At 45.9% G+C, this 14,123-nt stretch overlaps 1 long non-coding RNA gene across 3 annotated transcripts; it reads left to right on the top strand.

Moving 5' to 3' along the window:
* The first annotated feature begins 909 nt into the window (after positions 1-909).
* Positions 910-5,867, top strand: LOC115833632. 3 transcript variants are annotated; one of them, XR_004029015.1, is made up of 3 exons: positions 910-2,112; positions 3,625-3,714; positions 4,190-5,867. It is a non-coding gene; the product is annotated as an uncharacterized LOC115833632 (long non-coding RNA). The 3 variants fall into 3 exon arrangements; XR_004029016.1 differs by having other exon boundaries at positions 3,625-4,400; positions 4,630-5,867; XR_004029014.1 differs by having other exon boundaries at positions 3,625-5,867.
* The last annotated feature ends 8,256 nt before the right edge of the window (positions 5,868-14,123 follow it).

The raw sequence follows: 14,123 nt of genomic DNA, 5'->3' as shown, positions 1-14,123 counted from the left end.
TAGGATACAGTGGTACCTGGCACTTACTGCACTAGGCTTGGCCTTTGGGGCATCAGTGACAATGGAGACAGAAGGAGTCCCAGCTTATCCTCCTGACACATGACCATCATAACGCATGAATTCTCTGAAGCAATGAGACTCCCGTGATTCTATTTCTCCTGCTCTTCCCTTGTATTCAAGTGTCTGTCATCACCAGTCCATCACTGTCTTCAGTGCTCTTCAGCAACTTGCAAAGCATAGAAGTTCCCTAGGTCAGGGCTTACAGACTCAAATCCCTCTGGAGTCCAAGCAACAGTGTGAATAGGGAGACCCACTGGGACCGAGAAATCCCAGATGAAGAGGAGTGACATGGAGGCTTAGTGCAGGGGAGCCATAGGGAGGGGTGGGGCCATTGTCAACTTGAAGGGGACAAGCCCTGCCCTTTCTGAAGGGGCAGCTCCTGCTGGGTTCAGGCCAACTGTTGCTTTGCTGGAATATGGGCTTATTGCTGTTCCAAACTCTAATATTTCAAGAGAAGGCAGAAATCTGTCTTTTTATGTGAAATCTCCAGGTATTTAAAAGTTGGCTACTAATTCATATTTTCTTCAAAATACTGTGTGGACCAACAAACCAGAGGCCAATCAAAATACATACAGGCACCAGGGCTGGCAACAGGCCTTCAGGGCGCTACCTTGGCCTGATGTTTTCATCCTGAGTTCAACCTCCCTTTGATTATTTCTCCCAAGTTCCCCACAATTTTATTATTTCCTTTTTCTTCTCTCCAGCTCTCTTCTTGGGTCTTAGAAATTGGAACCAGGAGACAGATGGACAGAAACCAATGTTTTTCCCCACACACTGAACTTAGAGATTCATTACTGATTCACATTGTAATTGTGAATCAAGAAGACTTTTTTCTCATCTTTCTTATATTTCTGTTCTAAATCAGAGCACAAAGAATAAACTTCCAGGGTCACCCACCAGATGACAGAGCCACCCAATGGGAATCACCCACATCGTTTGTGAGCTCAAAGCCCCAAGCATACGTCTGACCAGAAAAATAAAAGGCAAATGGGAAAAGCGCTGAGCCAGAGGAACCAAAGACTGAGCTCTCTCCTCATTTAACACAGGGATCTCCAATGAGAATGCCTTCCACGCTTGTTACTCCTAAGAGTGATGGCTGCTAAGGCCAGAGGTGGGCCTGGGGACTGTGTGGTGCTGAGCTGTCAGCAAGGCCATTCTTACCTACATTCACCTGCATTTCAGAAGCCTGGAAATTAGCAGAACTCCAGCGTCACTCAGCAGAAGCTTATCCTTCTGCATTAAAGTAGTAGCTGAAAGAGCTGCCATCTTAGGTTAAGATGTTTAGCCTGCCTAAAACAGTGTATTTCTGAGGAAGAGTACATATCGCTCATTTATACTCCCTTTTTACCTTAGTATTGTGTACGTTTCAGACCTTTCCTAAGGGACATGTGTAGAAGAGAAGTTTCTCCAGGAGTCGAGAGGGGGATTCGCTGAAGAGCTTGGACACTGAGGCGCTGCAGAGCGTGCTGTGCTCGCCAGTGTCCATGGGCTCCTTCCACGGTTAGGTGGGTGGCATGCTGGTTGTAGCCAAGGGCATCGCACTTCTGATTCAGGCAGTTAAGAACCTGGTGCTCCTTCTACTCTTTCTCTTCTGTCCACATGACTAGAAGTACCTGAGCCAACCCAGATCACAAAGCCACACTATGATCTGAGTCACTGCTTGGAGGACAACTGTCATGGAGCCACCCAGTTCTCAACAGACTTTGCACACCTGAGAAACACACTTGTATTCAGTTATTGGAATTTGAGGACTATTTGTTATAACAGCTAGCGTGAATTACTATAACTAATACAAAAGAGAAATTGGAAAGGCTAGTCAAAATGTATCCACAGTCGTTTCCATAGCCGCTGCACTGAGCTACAGGAAGTGGAAGCTGTGGCTATTCCACCCCTGTAACTGCTATCCCCAGGTCCTGAGATAATGTCCACCTGTTCTTTGAGATGATGTCACCCAGATCTCCAGATCTTGAGGACCCATCTGGAATGTGGCCCCCTCCACTGAAGAACCCACATGGTTGCCACGGTTTTCCCTCATCACCGGCACATTAACAGGTAAGCCCTGTGCGATTTTGCTGAGGAAAATGCAGCTCCCTTCAAGGTTGTCTGTGAGCTTAGGCAGTGAAAAGTTGTCATAATAGAAAAAGTATCTTTCCAAATACCAGGTAGGACAGAAGATTTGTGCCTGATTGTAAGAAAGCCACCCTATCTGTCATGGATGAAGAAGGAGGAGAGAGCGATGACTTTGCCTCTTCCGCTTGTTTTGCTAAATTGGTTTGACAGAGTTTCAGCAACAGCTTCAACTCCAGAGAAGCTACTCCAGAATGGCAAATTTGGTTTTCAGGCTCCAGTTATAGATGCATGACCCCTGATCATCCAGATATACAGAGAGACCCTTAACTTGTTTAAATAGATACCGTAAGGGATAGATTAAACTGGCTTCCATCAAAAAAGGTCCATCTTCTTTGCCACCTAAAAGAAAGAAACAAAATAAATAAATAAGAAAAAAACAAGGGCCGGGCATGATGGCTCATGCTCGTAATTCCAACACTTTGGGAGGCTGAGGCAGGAGGATCACTGGAGCCCAGGAGTTTGAGACCAGCCTGGGCAACATAGCAAGACCACATCTCCACAAAAATAAAAATAAAAACAAAAATTAGCTGGGTGTGGTGGTGCATGCCTGTAGTCTCAGCTGCTCAGAAAGCTGAGGCAGGAGGATCACGTGAGTCTAGGAATTTGACACTACAGTGAGCTCTAATCGTGCCACTGTACTTTAGCCTGAATGACAGAGTAAGACCCTGTCTCTCAAAAAAAGTTGTTTTTTTTTCAAAGACAAGGAAGGAGCAGAGGAGGAGAAAGAAGAGATGAATGTCCTCCTTATTTGACACAAATGCAGAAAGATACACAGTTGACTGTTGAGCACTGTCAGAGTTATGAGTGATGATCCCTTGAGCCACCAAAAATTCACACAAACTTTCAACTCCTTAAAAAGCTAACTACTAATAGCCTACTGTTGACCGGAAACCAAGAAGATAAACAGTTGATTGACACATATTTTGAATGTCTTATGTATTACATACTGTATTCTTACAATAAAGTAAACTAGAGAAAATAAAATGTTACTAAGAAAATCACAGGGAAGAGAAAATACGTTTACTATTCTTTAAGTGAAAGCAGACCATCCTAAAGACCTCATTGTCTTCACGTGGAGTAGGATGAGGAGGACAAGGAGAAGGAGGAGGGTTGGCCTCGCTGTCTCCGGGGGCAGAGATGGAAGGAAAACCATGTACAAGTGGACTCACGCAGTTCAAACCTGTGTTGCTCAAGAGCCAGCTGCATGTTTGTGATCCCGGGATCCAGTTTCCATTATCTGGAAAGAGTTCTAGCACTTCTGAGTCCCATTGTCCCTTGCTCAGGTAGCATTTGTGGATTCATTTCTTATCCTCAGCATGATGATGTTAGGTTCTCTGTGGTTTGACCCCTCAGCTCACCCATTCAGGTGGGAAGAACTTTTCTTTCTGCTCATTTAGCACAGGCGGGTAGGAAACTAACATCAGTCTTTTTCAGGTGGCCACTGCCCCCAGCCAGAATGAACAGGACCAGGGACTCTCTGGGGGGTCTGGCAGGAACCACGGCTGTGGCTGAGGAAGCGCTCTGGTATGTATCAAGTGCAGCGTGAGTCCTGACTCGTGAGGCTGCCCCAGATCCAATGCATAAAAGGGAGAATCCAGTTGGCCTCACTGTGGTAACATGCCTACCGCTTGGCCAGGGAGAGCAGGGCGCCTTGATTGACAGTCTACCATGCGGATGAGCTAATTCCCTGGAATGCACAGGAGGGGGATGAGGTCATTTCCTGGAAAGGAAATGGGGTGCTATTAGCATGAACGGGGAGCAGCAAAAACAACAAATGTCCATTCCACCTGCTTTCTAAGTTCATAGATTTGATTTTAGCCCAAGACTCCTGGAGACTGATGCTGTCATTCAAAGGCTTGGCATCCATGGAAAGGCGGAAAAGCATGCCCTGGTCAGGTGGTAAAGAAAGAACACCACTCCGCAGCGTCCTGACACTGGAAACTGATGACAGACCTGGATGCTCATTTCCTCCTGTGAAATTACTCCTCTCCTATTTCAGAAATGAGGAAGGAGGGGCAAAGATGGGAAAACTGCCCAACATCATCAGCTAAGCAGAAACCTGCCATGCATCTGAGATCTCTGTCTTAAGGCTCAATCTCCCGACCCCATGCATCTCGCTCAGTCACCTTCCGCTGCTGACAGGAGGGTCCTGGGGGGCTGAGGGCCTCACTACCACTGGAACCATTTCTGAAAGCAAGCATCCTCCTGGGGTAGGGGTATGGGGCCTGGCTGTAGGCTTGACTTGAGGCTGACTGTTCCTGTCAAGGCTGGGGAGGGAGGGGACCAGGAAGCGGGTCGGGAATGGGAAGGAACCCAGCATGACAGATTTCAAAGGTGACAATATTTTCCTGAAAATATAGTGTCTGTGTGCAGTAGGTTTTGATATAACTAACCTTCTGTCTTGAGTTGGAGCTGGGAATGGATTCTTTTTTTTTACAGGAAAAGGAAATGCACAGGTGTGGAGCTGCCAACAGCAAAGGAAGCTCTCAGGTGACTTGTCATGGTGCAATTTATAGCCCCAAGTCTCAGAAGGGCTGTGGCGGGCTGAGGAGAGGGTATGAATTGCTGACAGTGGAGCCTGGCATCTGGCACCCATCCACGCCACTGAGCTCAGCATGCACGTGTGTCGCCAGGACACAACCGCATCAGGGCCATTGAAGTGAAAAGGGCAGAAGGCAAGTGCACTCATCCAGAGGGGACATAAAAACGGAACCCGGAAAGCAACAGAGAGGGATTGTGGGGAAGGGGAGCTGGCTCCAGGTGAGGGGCCTCCCATGACCTCTCCGAGACCCGACTTGCCACAGCTAATTGGACCTGCCCTCTGCTCCTGAAACACACATAGCATGGATGCTGGCAAGGTCTTCCTTCCAAGAGAAGAACGTCCCGTTGGCTGTCAGGCCAGCTCTTCTGGGAAGTGGACAAAAGGGCCTCAAGGGACATTAATCAAATAACTTAACTCCCACCCTGTCCCCGAGGCTTTCCCCAGAGCCACAGAGACCAGAGGAAGCGGCTGGAAGACTCTGCGAGAGCCCATTAGGCAGCAAGGCCTGACAGTCCACACAGCGTCCCGGGGCGAGGGCCACAGCCGTGTTTACAGAGCCCGGGGGCCCTGCCAGCGCTAACATGCCACATGCTCGGCCCATCTGGGCAGGCTGGAAAAAGTCGACCATTTTCCTCTGGATCCCGATGGCTGTGGCTCAAAACATTCTGCACAGCTACATTTGCTTCCCTCCCCTCACATCCCTTCAGAAAACCCACACATCTGCATACACACTTGAAAATAAATACGCATAAATGCAGAATCCACGTTGAAGGTGGGGGCGGGACAGACCTCCGGGGCTCCTCTCTGCACGGACCCCACCTGAAGCTGCTTTCCTGCCCCAGGACAGCCCACCCCAGGCAGGCTCCAACTGCAGCATTTTCTAGAAGTGTGAGAACTCTTCCCAACGTGCTACCTGGCTCTGTGGCTCCCCAGTCAACACAAACACAATTTTGAGGTCTGCAGTTCAAATTTGCTTCCCCTACAAACTTCTGAGCTGGGTTCAGAGGGCAAAAAGGCCCAAGTTTCCAAGTCAATTGGAAACCCTCCAAGCCAAGACCCGTCTGCATACACCAACTTTACCAAAGATTTTCCTTCTCACTAAGACAACAGAAGATAAAGCCTCTGCTCTGCTCTTTTTGAGCTTACTCTTGTCCATTTTTCAAACTCGGGCTCGTTGTTTTGATCCTCTTGGGTCCTGGGGATGGAAAGTGCCACCTGATAACTGGAAGCCTGGGGGTGCACAGGTGGTCCTGTCCTCTTAGCATGCTGTGGGCTCTAGGACTGCCTGTGGGGCAAGGGAAGGCAGTTGGAGTTTGAAGCCAGGCTAATTCAGGATGCTACTGAACAACAGCCACCACAGAGAAAGCAGAGACCCATGCACACACACTCGCCAGGGGCCAGCAAAGGGTGGTGCCATCTGCAGCTGCATTGTTGACCGTCACATAGCTGCTTCTCCCACTTGAGTGTCTACAAAATGGCCAAGATATCAGTTGCTATGGTAATGGGCATCCCAGTGAGTGTTGCCTCCAGTGGGCAACTGGCTGGGCCCTCCTCTGACTGGCAGACACCTTTCTCCTTTCTCCTGTCGAGGTGCAGCTCCTAGCACCTCCTCTGTAAAGCTCCCTCACCCCAGTACATCCAATCACCCCTCGGATTTGAAAACCCATTTGCTCCCTCACAGTTTTAAGATGACATTTTAAAAAACTTTTATTGCAAGTTTAAACAGTTGCAGAGAATGTCATTTCCTTACTATTGTAAATATTAGCATTTTAAAATAAAACCATTACATCACTCTTTTAAACTCTGCCAATGGAACTAAGTAGCAGAGCAATTCTGTACCCACCATGACCAATTTTTAAAATGCATGAAAAGTCTTATTTGCTTCTTGTTCCATTTACTCCTTGAACTCATATTTCCATTCCATTTACTCCTCGTACTTCTTAGCAATTGTTATGTTTGAAAGTTATTTTCATAAATGACCATCATTATCATTCCATTGTGACACAAAAATGCACATACACTAAAATTTTAATTTCAGTATCATTGTAAGACTGTAAGGTTTAAACAGCTTTTTCTAGACCAAGTTTATAATTTCAATAATCATCAGAATGCAACCGATCAAAACAACATAGCTCTATAATGTGTTTAAATACATAATCAAAAAGGTGTTTTTTTCAATTAGCTGATATACTCACAGATGAAAATTACTTATTGCTAAAATGAAATGGGGTCCAAAATTAATTCTATTTCTATTTCACATTTTCAGAAAGAAAATTGTGAGAAACTCTGTTCTCAAAAACAAGATATCAATGAAAGGAGTTTTATGGTGTCAAAAATTACATTATAATCTATTATCAAAAATTAGTAATGACCTGTCACCTGACAAATCAACTTGGTCCCCCTTCAGTTTTGTCAAAAGAAAAGAAATGGAAACCATGAGACATGAAAATGTATTTGTTACCCAGTCATTTGTCATTCACTGTCTTGATTCTGGGAAATACACCAAAAAGACTGCACCCAACTTCTCAGATAAGTGCTAATTATACCTGCTACTCATTTACTTAGAGGTTCCTTGTTAAAATGGAAAAGGTTAGGAAAATTAAAATACTAGTCATTTTAACGCAACTTTGCCAATACAATTTTTTTTTTTTTGGCTTTTCAAATTGAGATGTAATTCACATACCAGAAGTATCACTCTTTTAAAATGTGCAATTTAGTGGGTTTTAGTATCTTCAGAAAGTCGTGCAGCCATCACCACTGTCTAATTCCAGGACATTTGCATCTCCCCAGTAAGAAATTTCATACCCATTAGCAGCTACTCCTCATTCCCCGCTCCACCCTCACGATTTTCAATAAAGTTACTTTATCTCGTCATATGCTTTAAGTACATTTTCATCCAAATCATGGCATTTGAGATGCAGCTCATTCAGTTCACGGAAATGCCTGCCATGTAACCTATTTGGCGAAGCAGTCCACTCATCCAGCCAGCAGCCAAGCCAGATCTAGTCTCAGTTAGGAAAAAACTGACTTCAGTTTCTAAGCAACGTGTTAATATGCATCCCTTCCCAACCATCTTACTTCTGAATTCTAATTCTGAGATGAGAGATTGACGTACAAGGCGTATTGCATACCTCAGGTTTCATTCCAGACCACAGCAATAAAACAAATATCACAAACATCACAATAAAGTGAGTCACACATTGTTTTGGTTTCCTAGTGCATATAAAAGTTATGTTTACACTACACTGTAGTCCATTAAGTGTGCAATAGAATTATGTTTTTTAAAGATGTATATGCTGTAATTCAAAAATATGTTATTGTTAAAAAATGCTAATGATCATCTGAGCCTTCAGTGAGTCACAATCTTTTTGCTGGTAGAGGTCCTTGCCTTGATGTTGATGGCTACTGACTGATTGGGGTGGTGGCAGCTGAAGGCTGGGGTGGCTGTGGCAATGTCTTAAAATAAGACAACAGTGAAGTCTGCCACATCAATTGAATCTCCCTTTCACAAAAGATTTCTCTGCAGCAGGTGATGCTGTTTGATAGCATTTGGCCCACAGTAGACCTTCTTTCAAAATTGGAGTCAATCCTTTCAAACCCTGCACTGCTTTATCAACTAAGAGTATGGAATATTCTAAATCCTTTGTTGTCATTCAACAATGTTCACAGCATCTTCATCAAGAGTAGAGTCCATCTCTCTTTGCTCATCCATGAGAATCAACTCCTCATACATTAAAGTTTTATCATGAGATTGCAGCAATTCAGTCACACTTCTGGACTCCACTTCTAGTTTTAGTTTTCTTGCTATTTCACTTGCTATATCTGCAGTGAGTTCCTCCTCTGAAGTGTTGGCCCCTCAGAGTCATCCATAAGGGTTGATATCCAGTTCTTCTAACAATCCTGTTAATAATGATACTTTGACCCTGTCCATAAATCACAAATGTTCTTAATGGCATCTACTATTGAATCCTTTCTAGAAGGTTGTCAATGTACTTTGCCCAGATCCATTAGAGGAATCACTAAATATGGTACTTAAAGCCTTATGAAATGTATTTCTTAAATACTGACTCTAGAAAGTCAAAATGACTGCTTGATCCATGAGCTGCTGAATGGATGTTGTGTTCACAGGCATGAAAACAATGTTGATTTCCTTGCACATCTCTGTTGGAGCTCTTGGGTGACCAGGTACATTAACAATGAGCAGTAATATTTGGAAAAGAATCTTTGTTTCTGAGCAGTAGTTCTCAATAGTGGGCTTAAAATCTTTAGTAAACCATGTTGTGGACAGATGTGCTGTCATCCTGGCTTTGTTGTTCCATTTATAGAGCACAGGCAGTAGATTGAGCCTAATTCTTTTTTTTTTTTTTTTTTTGAGATGGAGTTTCGCTCTGTCGCCCAGGCTGGAGTGCAGCGGCACGATCTCGGCTCACTGCAATCTCTGCTTCCCGGGTTCCAGTGATTCTCCTGCCTCAGCTTCCCCAGTAGCTGGGACTACAGGCACAGGCCACCACGCCAAGCTAATTTTTGTGTTTTTTAGTAGAGACGGGGTTTCACCATATTGGCCAAGCTGGTCTCGAACTCCTGACCTTGTGATCTGCCCACCTCAGCCTCCCAAAGTGCTGGGATTACATGCATGAGCCACTGTGCCCAGCCCTTAATTCTTAAGGGCCCTAGGATCTTCAAAATGGTAAATGAGCATTGGCTTCAACTTATAGTCACCAGCTGCATTAGCCTCTAACAAGAGAGTCAGCCTGTCCTTTGAAGCCAGGCACTGACTTCTCTTCTTTAGCTATGAAAGTCCTAGGTAGCATCTTCTTCGCATTTAAGGCTGTTTTATCTACATTGAAAATCTGTTGATTGGTGTGGCCACCTTCATCTTAGCTAGATCTTCTGGATAATTTGCTGCAGCTTCTACATCTCCACTTGCTGTTTCACTGTGTACTTTTATGTTATGGAGATGGCTTCTTTCCTTAAACTTCATGGACCAACCACTGCTAGCTTCTGACTTTTCTTCTGCAGCTTCCTCACCACTCTCAGCCTTCACAGAATTGAAGAGATTCAATCCTGAGCCTTGCTCTGTATTAGGCTTTGGCTTAAAGGAACGTTATAGCTTGTTTGACCTTCTATTCACACCACTCAAACTTTCTCCATGTCAGCAATAAGGCTATTTTGCTGTCTTATCATTCATGTGTTCACTGGAGTAGCACTTTCAATTTCCTTTACGAACCCTTCCTTTACATTCACAACTTGGTTAACTGTTTGGCTCAAGAGGCCTAGCTTTTGGCCTATCTCAGCTTTCAACATGCCCTCCTCATTCAGCTTAATCATGTCTAGCTTAATCATTTAACATCAGAGACATGCAACTCCTCCTTTCACTGGAACACTTATTGGCCATTAGGGTTATTAACTGGCCTACTTTTAATATTGTTGTGTCTCAGGGAGGCCCAAGGCAAGGGATGGAGACAAGGAATGGCCAGTTAGTGAAGCAGTCAGAACATACACAGCATTTATTGATTAAGTGCACCATCTTATATTGGCATGGTTCATGGTGCCCCAAAACAATTACAATAGGCCAGGCGTGGAAGCTCACACCTGTAATCCCAGCACTTTGGAAGCCCAAGGTGGGTGGATCACTTGAGGCTGGAGTTCAAGACCAGCCTGGTCAACATGGTGAAACCCTGTCTCTACTAAAAATACAAAAATTAGCCAGGCGTGGTGGCGCGTGCCTGTAATCCCAGCTACTGGTAGGCTGAGGCAGGAGAATCGCTTGAACCTGGGAGGCAGAGGTTGCAGTGAGCCAAGATCGTGCCACTGCACTCAAGCCTGGGCGACAGAGCCAGACTCCATCTTAAAAAAAAAAACAAAAAACAACCAAAATTACAATAGAAACATCAGTGATCATTGATCACAGATCGCCATAACAGATACAATATAAAAAGTTTGAAATATTGCTAAAATTGCCAAAATGTGACAGAGAGACATGAAGTGAGCACGTGCTGTTGGAAAATGGCTCGGATAGACTTGCTCAATGCAGAAGCCTTCCATTTGTAAATAATGCGATATCTGCAAAGTGCAAATAAAGCAAAGAGCAATGAAACGAGGAGAGGCCATGGTGGCAAATGATTGGTAGACCAGCTGTTCATCTCAGAGAGGGACATCGAGAAAGTACAGCACCACGCCATGAATCGATTGCCTCCGTGAAAGAAAGCCTTTGCGATTGCCTTTGATACCCTCCTCCCTTCATTTTTGTGGACTCTTTCTTTAGGGACGTACGTTCTTTGACATCATTTATTTACGGGATGGAAGAAGTGAGCTTCTTGGGCAGAAATTCTCATCAATCCTGCTGCCTCACTCTACAAAACATCTGAGTTCAAAACACTCCAACTCAGGTCAAAATATCCCTCTTCTGAACACATTTTGCCCTTAGCAGAACCGCGCCAGCATGGGGAGGTGTGCTGGACAGAGTGCACCGTGTGGATCTCCTCCAGGGAAGCCTTTGCTGCCCAGCTGTGGGAGTGAGGCCAGCAGAAGGCCTCCAGCTGTCAGCTCCTTCAGAGTCAGCCTCAGCTGCAGGGAGGCCAGCCTGGTCTGCCTTTTCTGCCCAAAGAGAGCCACCTTGGTGGGCAATGCTTGCTCCAGCACATCCGCCGGGGCTGACTAAGCCTTTGTGGGGTCTATAGCGAAGCTTGACTTCTTCTGCCCAATCTTGCTTCCTCCTCTGTTCCTTGACAGTTGTTGATCCTTAATAAATATCTGGCACCCCAAACTCTCAGCTTCTGCTTCTGAGACCCCCCTAAACAGAAAGACACTGGTGGTTTCTCTGCAGGTCAGTGGTGTCCAGTCACAGAAGCTTTGCCTATACCAGTATGTTGAATCATAACTTTATATGCCCCCAAAGACTCTCAGAGTCCAGAACAAGACCCCATGGTGAGGTTCAGCATGGGTGAGGCATGCCCTGACTTTCTTGGCCAAGTGGGAGAAGAGAACTGTGATGAGGCATTGAGGAAGGCCAGGGGCTGGCACCCCATCACAGCTGTGTGTGGGCAACACATCTTAGGAGAGTCAATGGAGAGTGAGCATCCACAGTTGACTCCCTTAAAACCAGCTCAGGCCACACCCACCCAAGAAGTCTCTGAGGATGTCTCGAGGGATGCAGGCCCAATTTAAAACTCCTGCCTACAGCAAGGTGTCTGTCATAATACCAACACACTGCATTCTATGGATCTGGTGAACATCTGCCATCTCCATCCCATGGGAGCTCCTTAAGGGAAAGCACTGAGCTTCCTTCATTCATTCACTCCCTCGGTTGGTCAGCTGGTCAGTCAGCCAGCCACCATAACTTTTTTTTTTTTTTTAACAAATATGCCTGAGTACCCACGGTGCACTGGGCAGATACAGCTGAGCAATCCTCTAGGACCTCACAGGTTTGTAAGAGAAACAGGAAAAAGTGGAGGAAGTGGAAGGAAGCCAAAGCATCCATCCTTTCACTTTCACTGACCCACTGAGTGGGTCTCGCTGGGTCTCAGTGAAAAGAAAGCGGTTTCTACTGCTTTAACCCTTTCCAATCCATGTCCCTTCAGACAAAGTAACCCCTGTGAGCTGGTAATCAAACAGAATTTTATTTAAGTGAAGCAAACAATGGAGAAATACGGGAGTACCAGATTTCCTCCCTTTAATTTGCACATTTTCAAGTGCAGATATTAGTAAATAGTTTATTTACATGAACATACAGGAACCTTAACCTTTAAGAGTTTGTAAAATACGGCTTAGTTTAAATGCATTTATTTGTCTAAAATTCCTGGTAGTTAATTGTACTTTTTTTTTTTTTTGGCAAGTTTTCACTTGAAATCTCAAAGTACTTTAAAGTAAGATGGCATTAAAAACAGCAACAGGAAGAAGCTGACGTGTCTTAAGGGCTCACCATGTTTAGACACTAAATGCTGTTAATATATATCACTATTTACTCCTTGAACTCATCCTATTTTGTTATTATATATACACCATATACTGTATTATTATTGTCTCAGCTTCACCGATAAGGAACCCTAGCATGGAGAGTTCAGAATTACTGGCAGATTAGGGAGGAATGGAGAGTGGAACCCAGCCCTGGCTGTGTCAAGCCCCCTCGGGCCCCCTCTCCTCTGCAACACTGTCTGCCTCTCAGGCACCTGGAGTCCTTCTCCAGCCCTTCAAAGTGCCGCAGGTCCATGTTGTCCCAGCAGAATTAAAAGGTGCAGGCCAGCATCACCTGCAAAGTCCCAGGTTGGAAGGAAACCTCATCTACACTTCTACAGGCAGATAAGGTTAGAAGTAGATTTTCCAGTTGCCACGTAAGCTGCAGCTCTCTCTAGACAAACCCATGTCTGGAATAGCAGAAAATGCTCCCCACGTGCCGATCTCCTCTGTGACCTTTTAATTCTGGGGCCCGGGGCTCCCTTGTTGGTCAAGTGTGAGCTCTTCCCTCCACTCCATCCATGTACTGAGGTCTCAAGCCACCACTGCCCCAGCCTGGACCTCACCCCTAAACCCAGTCTTGTGTGTGCATTTTCCACGCTCCCACTAGGGTGTTTAAAGGATTTCTCAACCTTAGTGTGTCTTGTAGAGGGTTCCTGAGCGCCCCCCAGAGCTCTGTCTTCCCAGTCTTTCCCACCTTAGTGAAGTCACTCCAGATCACTTCCTGTCACCTGGAAAATGTGGAGGGTCCTCCCAGAGTCCTCTGTTTCTCTCGCACCTCACACTCTGCACACAAGCCATGGAATGGATCAGGATCCAGCCCCAGCTCCACCCTCACACGGCACCCCATGCTCCCACCCCAGTCCGAGCACCGTCGTCTCTCCTCGGGATCACCACAATGGCTTCCTGGTCCCTGTTTCTGTCCTGGCCTCCCCTCAGTCTATTCTCAACACCCAGCCAGAGCAGCCACCTTACACCATGAGTCGGAGTGTGACTCCACTGCTCAGCTCCCCCATGCCCATCACTCGGAGAAAACAGACTCCTCACAGCTGGCCACTGGGCCCTGAGCCATGAGCACTGCGGCCCCACCATGACTCCTGGGACCTCACCCCCAGTCTCAGCCACGCGGCCTGCTTGATGTTCCTTAAACACTCTGGGGCACTTGCACCTGCTATTCTCACTGCCTGGAGCGGCCTCCCCCAGGGATCCACATGGCTCACCCCCCGCCCTCTTCCGTCTTTCCCCAAGGCACCCTTGGTGACACCCTTTCCAGCCACTCTGTCTAAAATGGCAACTCCTATAGGTCGTTCTCCCTTGCTCTGTTTTTCTCAGAGTACTGACCTCAATGTAACAACCCACATGTTCGTAACTTTAAACCAAAAAGTGTCTGAGACAGGTCTCAGTCAACTTAGTGGCTCACGCCTGTAATCCCAGTGCT

Source organism: Nomascus leucogenys, unplaced genomic scaffold (genome assembly GCF_006542625.1).
Source record: "Nomascus leucogenys isolate Asia unplaced genomic scaffold, Asia_NLE_v1 Super-Scaffold_361, whole genome shotgun sequence".
Taxonomy (NCBI): domain Eukaryota; kingdom Metazoa; phylum Chordata; class Mammalia; order Primates; family Hylobatidae; genus Nomascus; species Nomascus leucogenys.
Note: the sequence above shows the minus strand (reverse complement) of the source record. Positions and strands in the feature narration are given on the sequence as shown.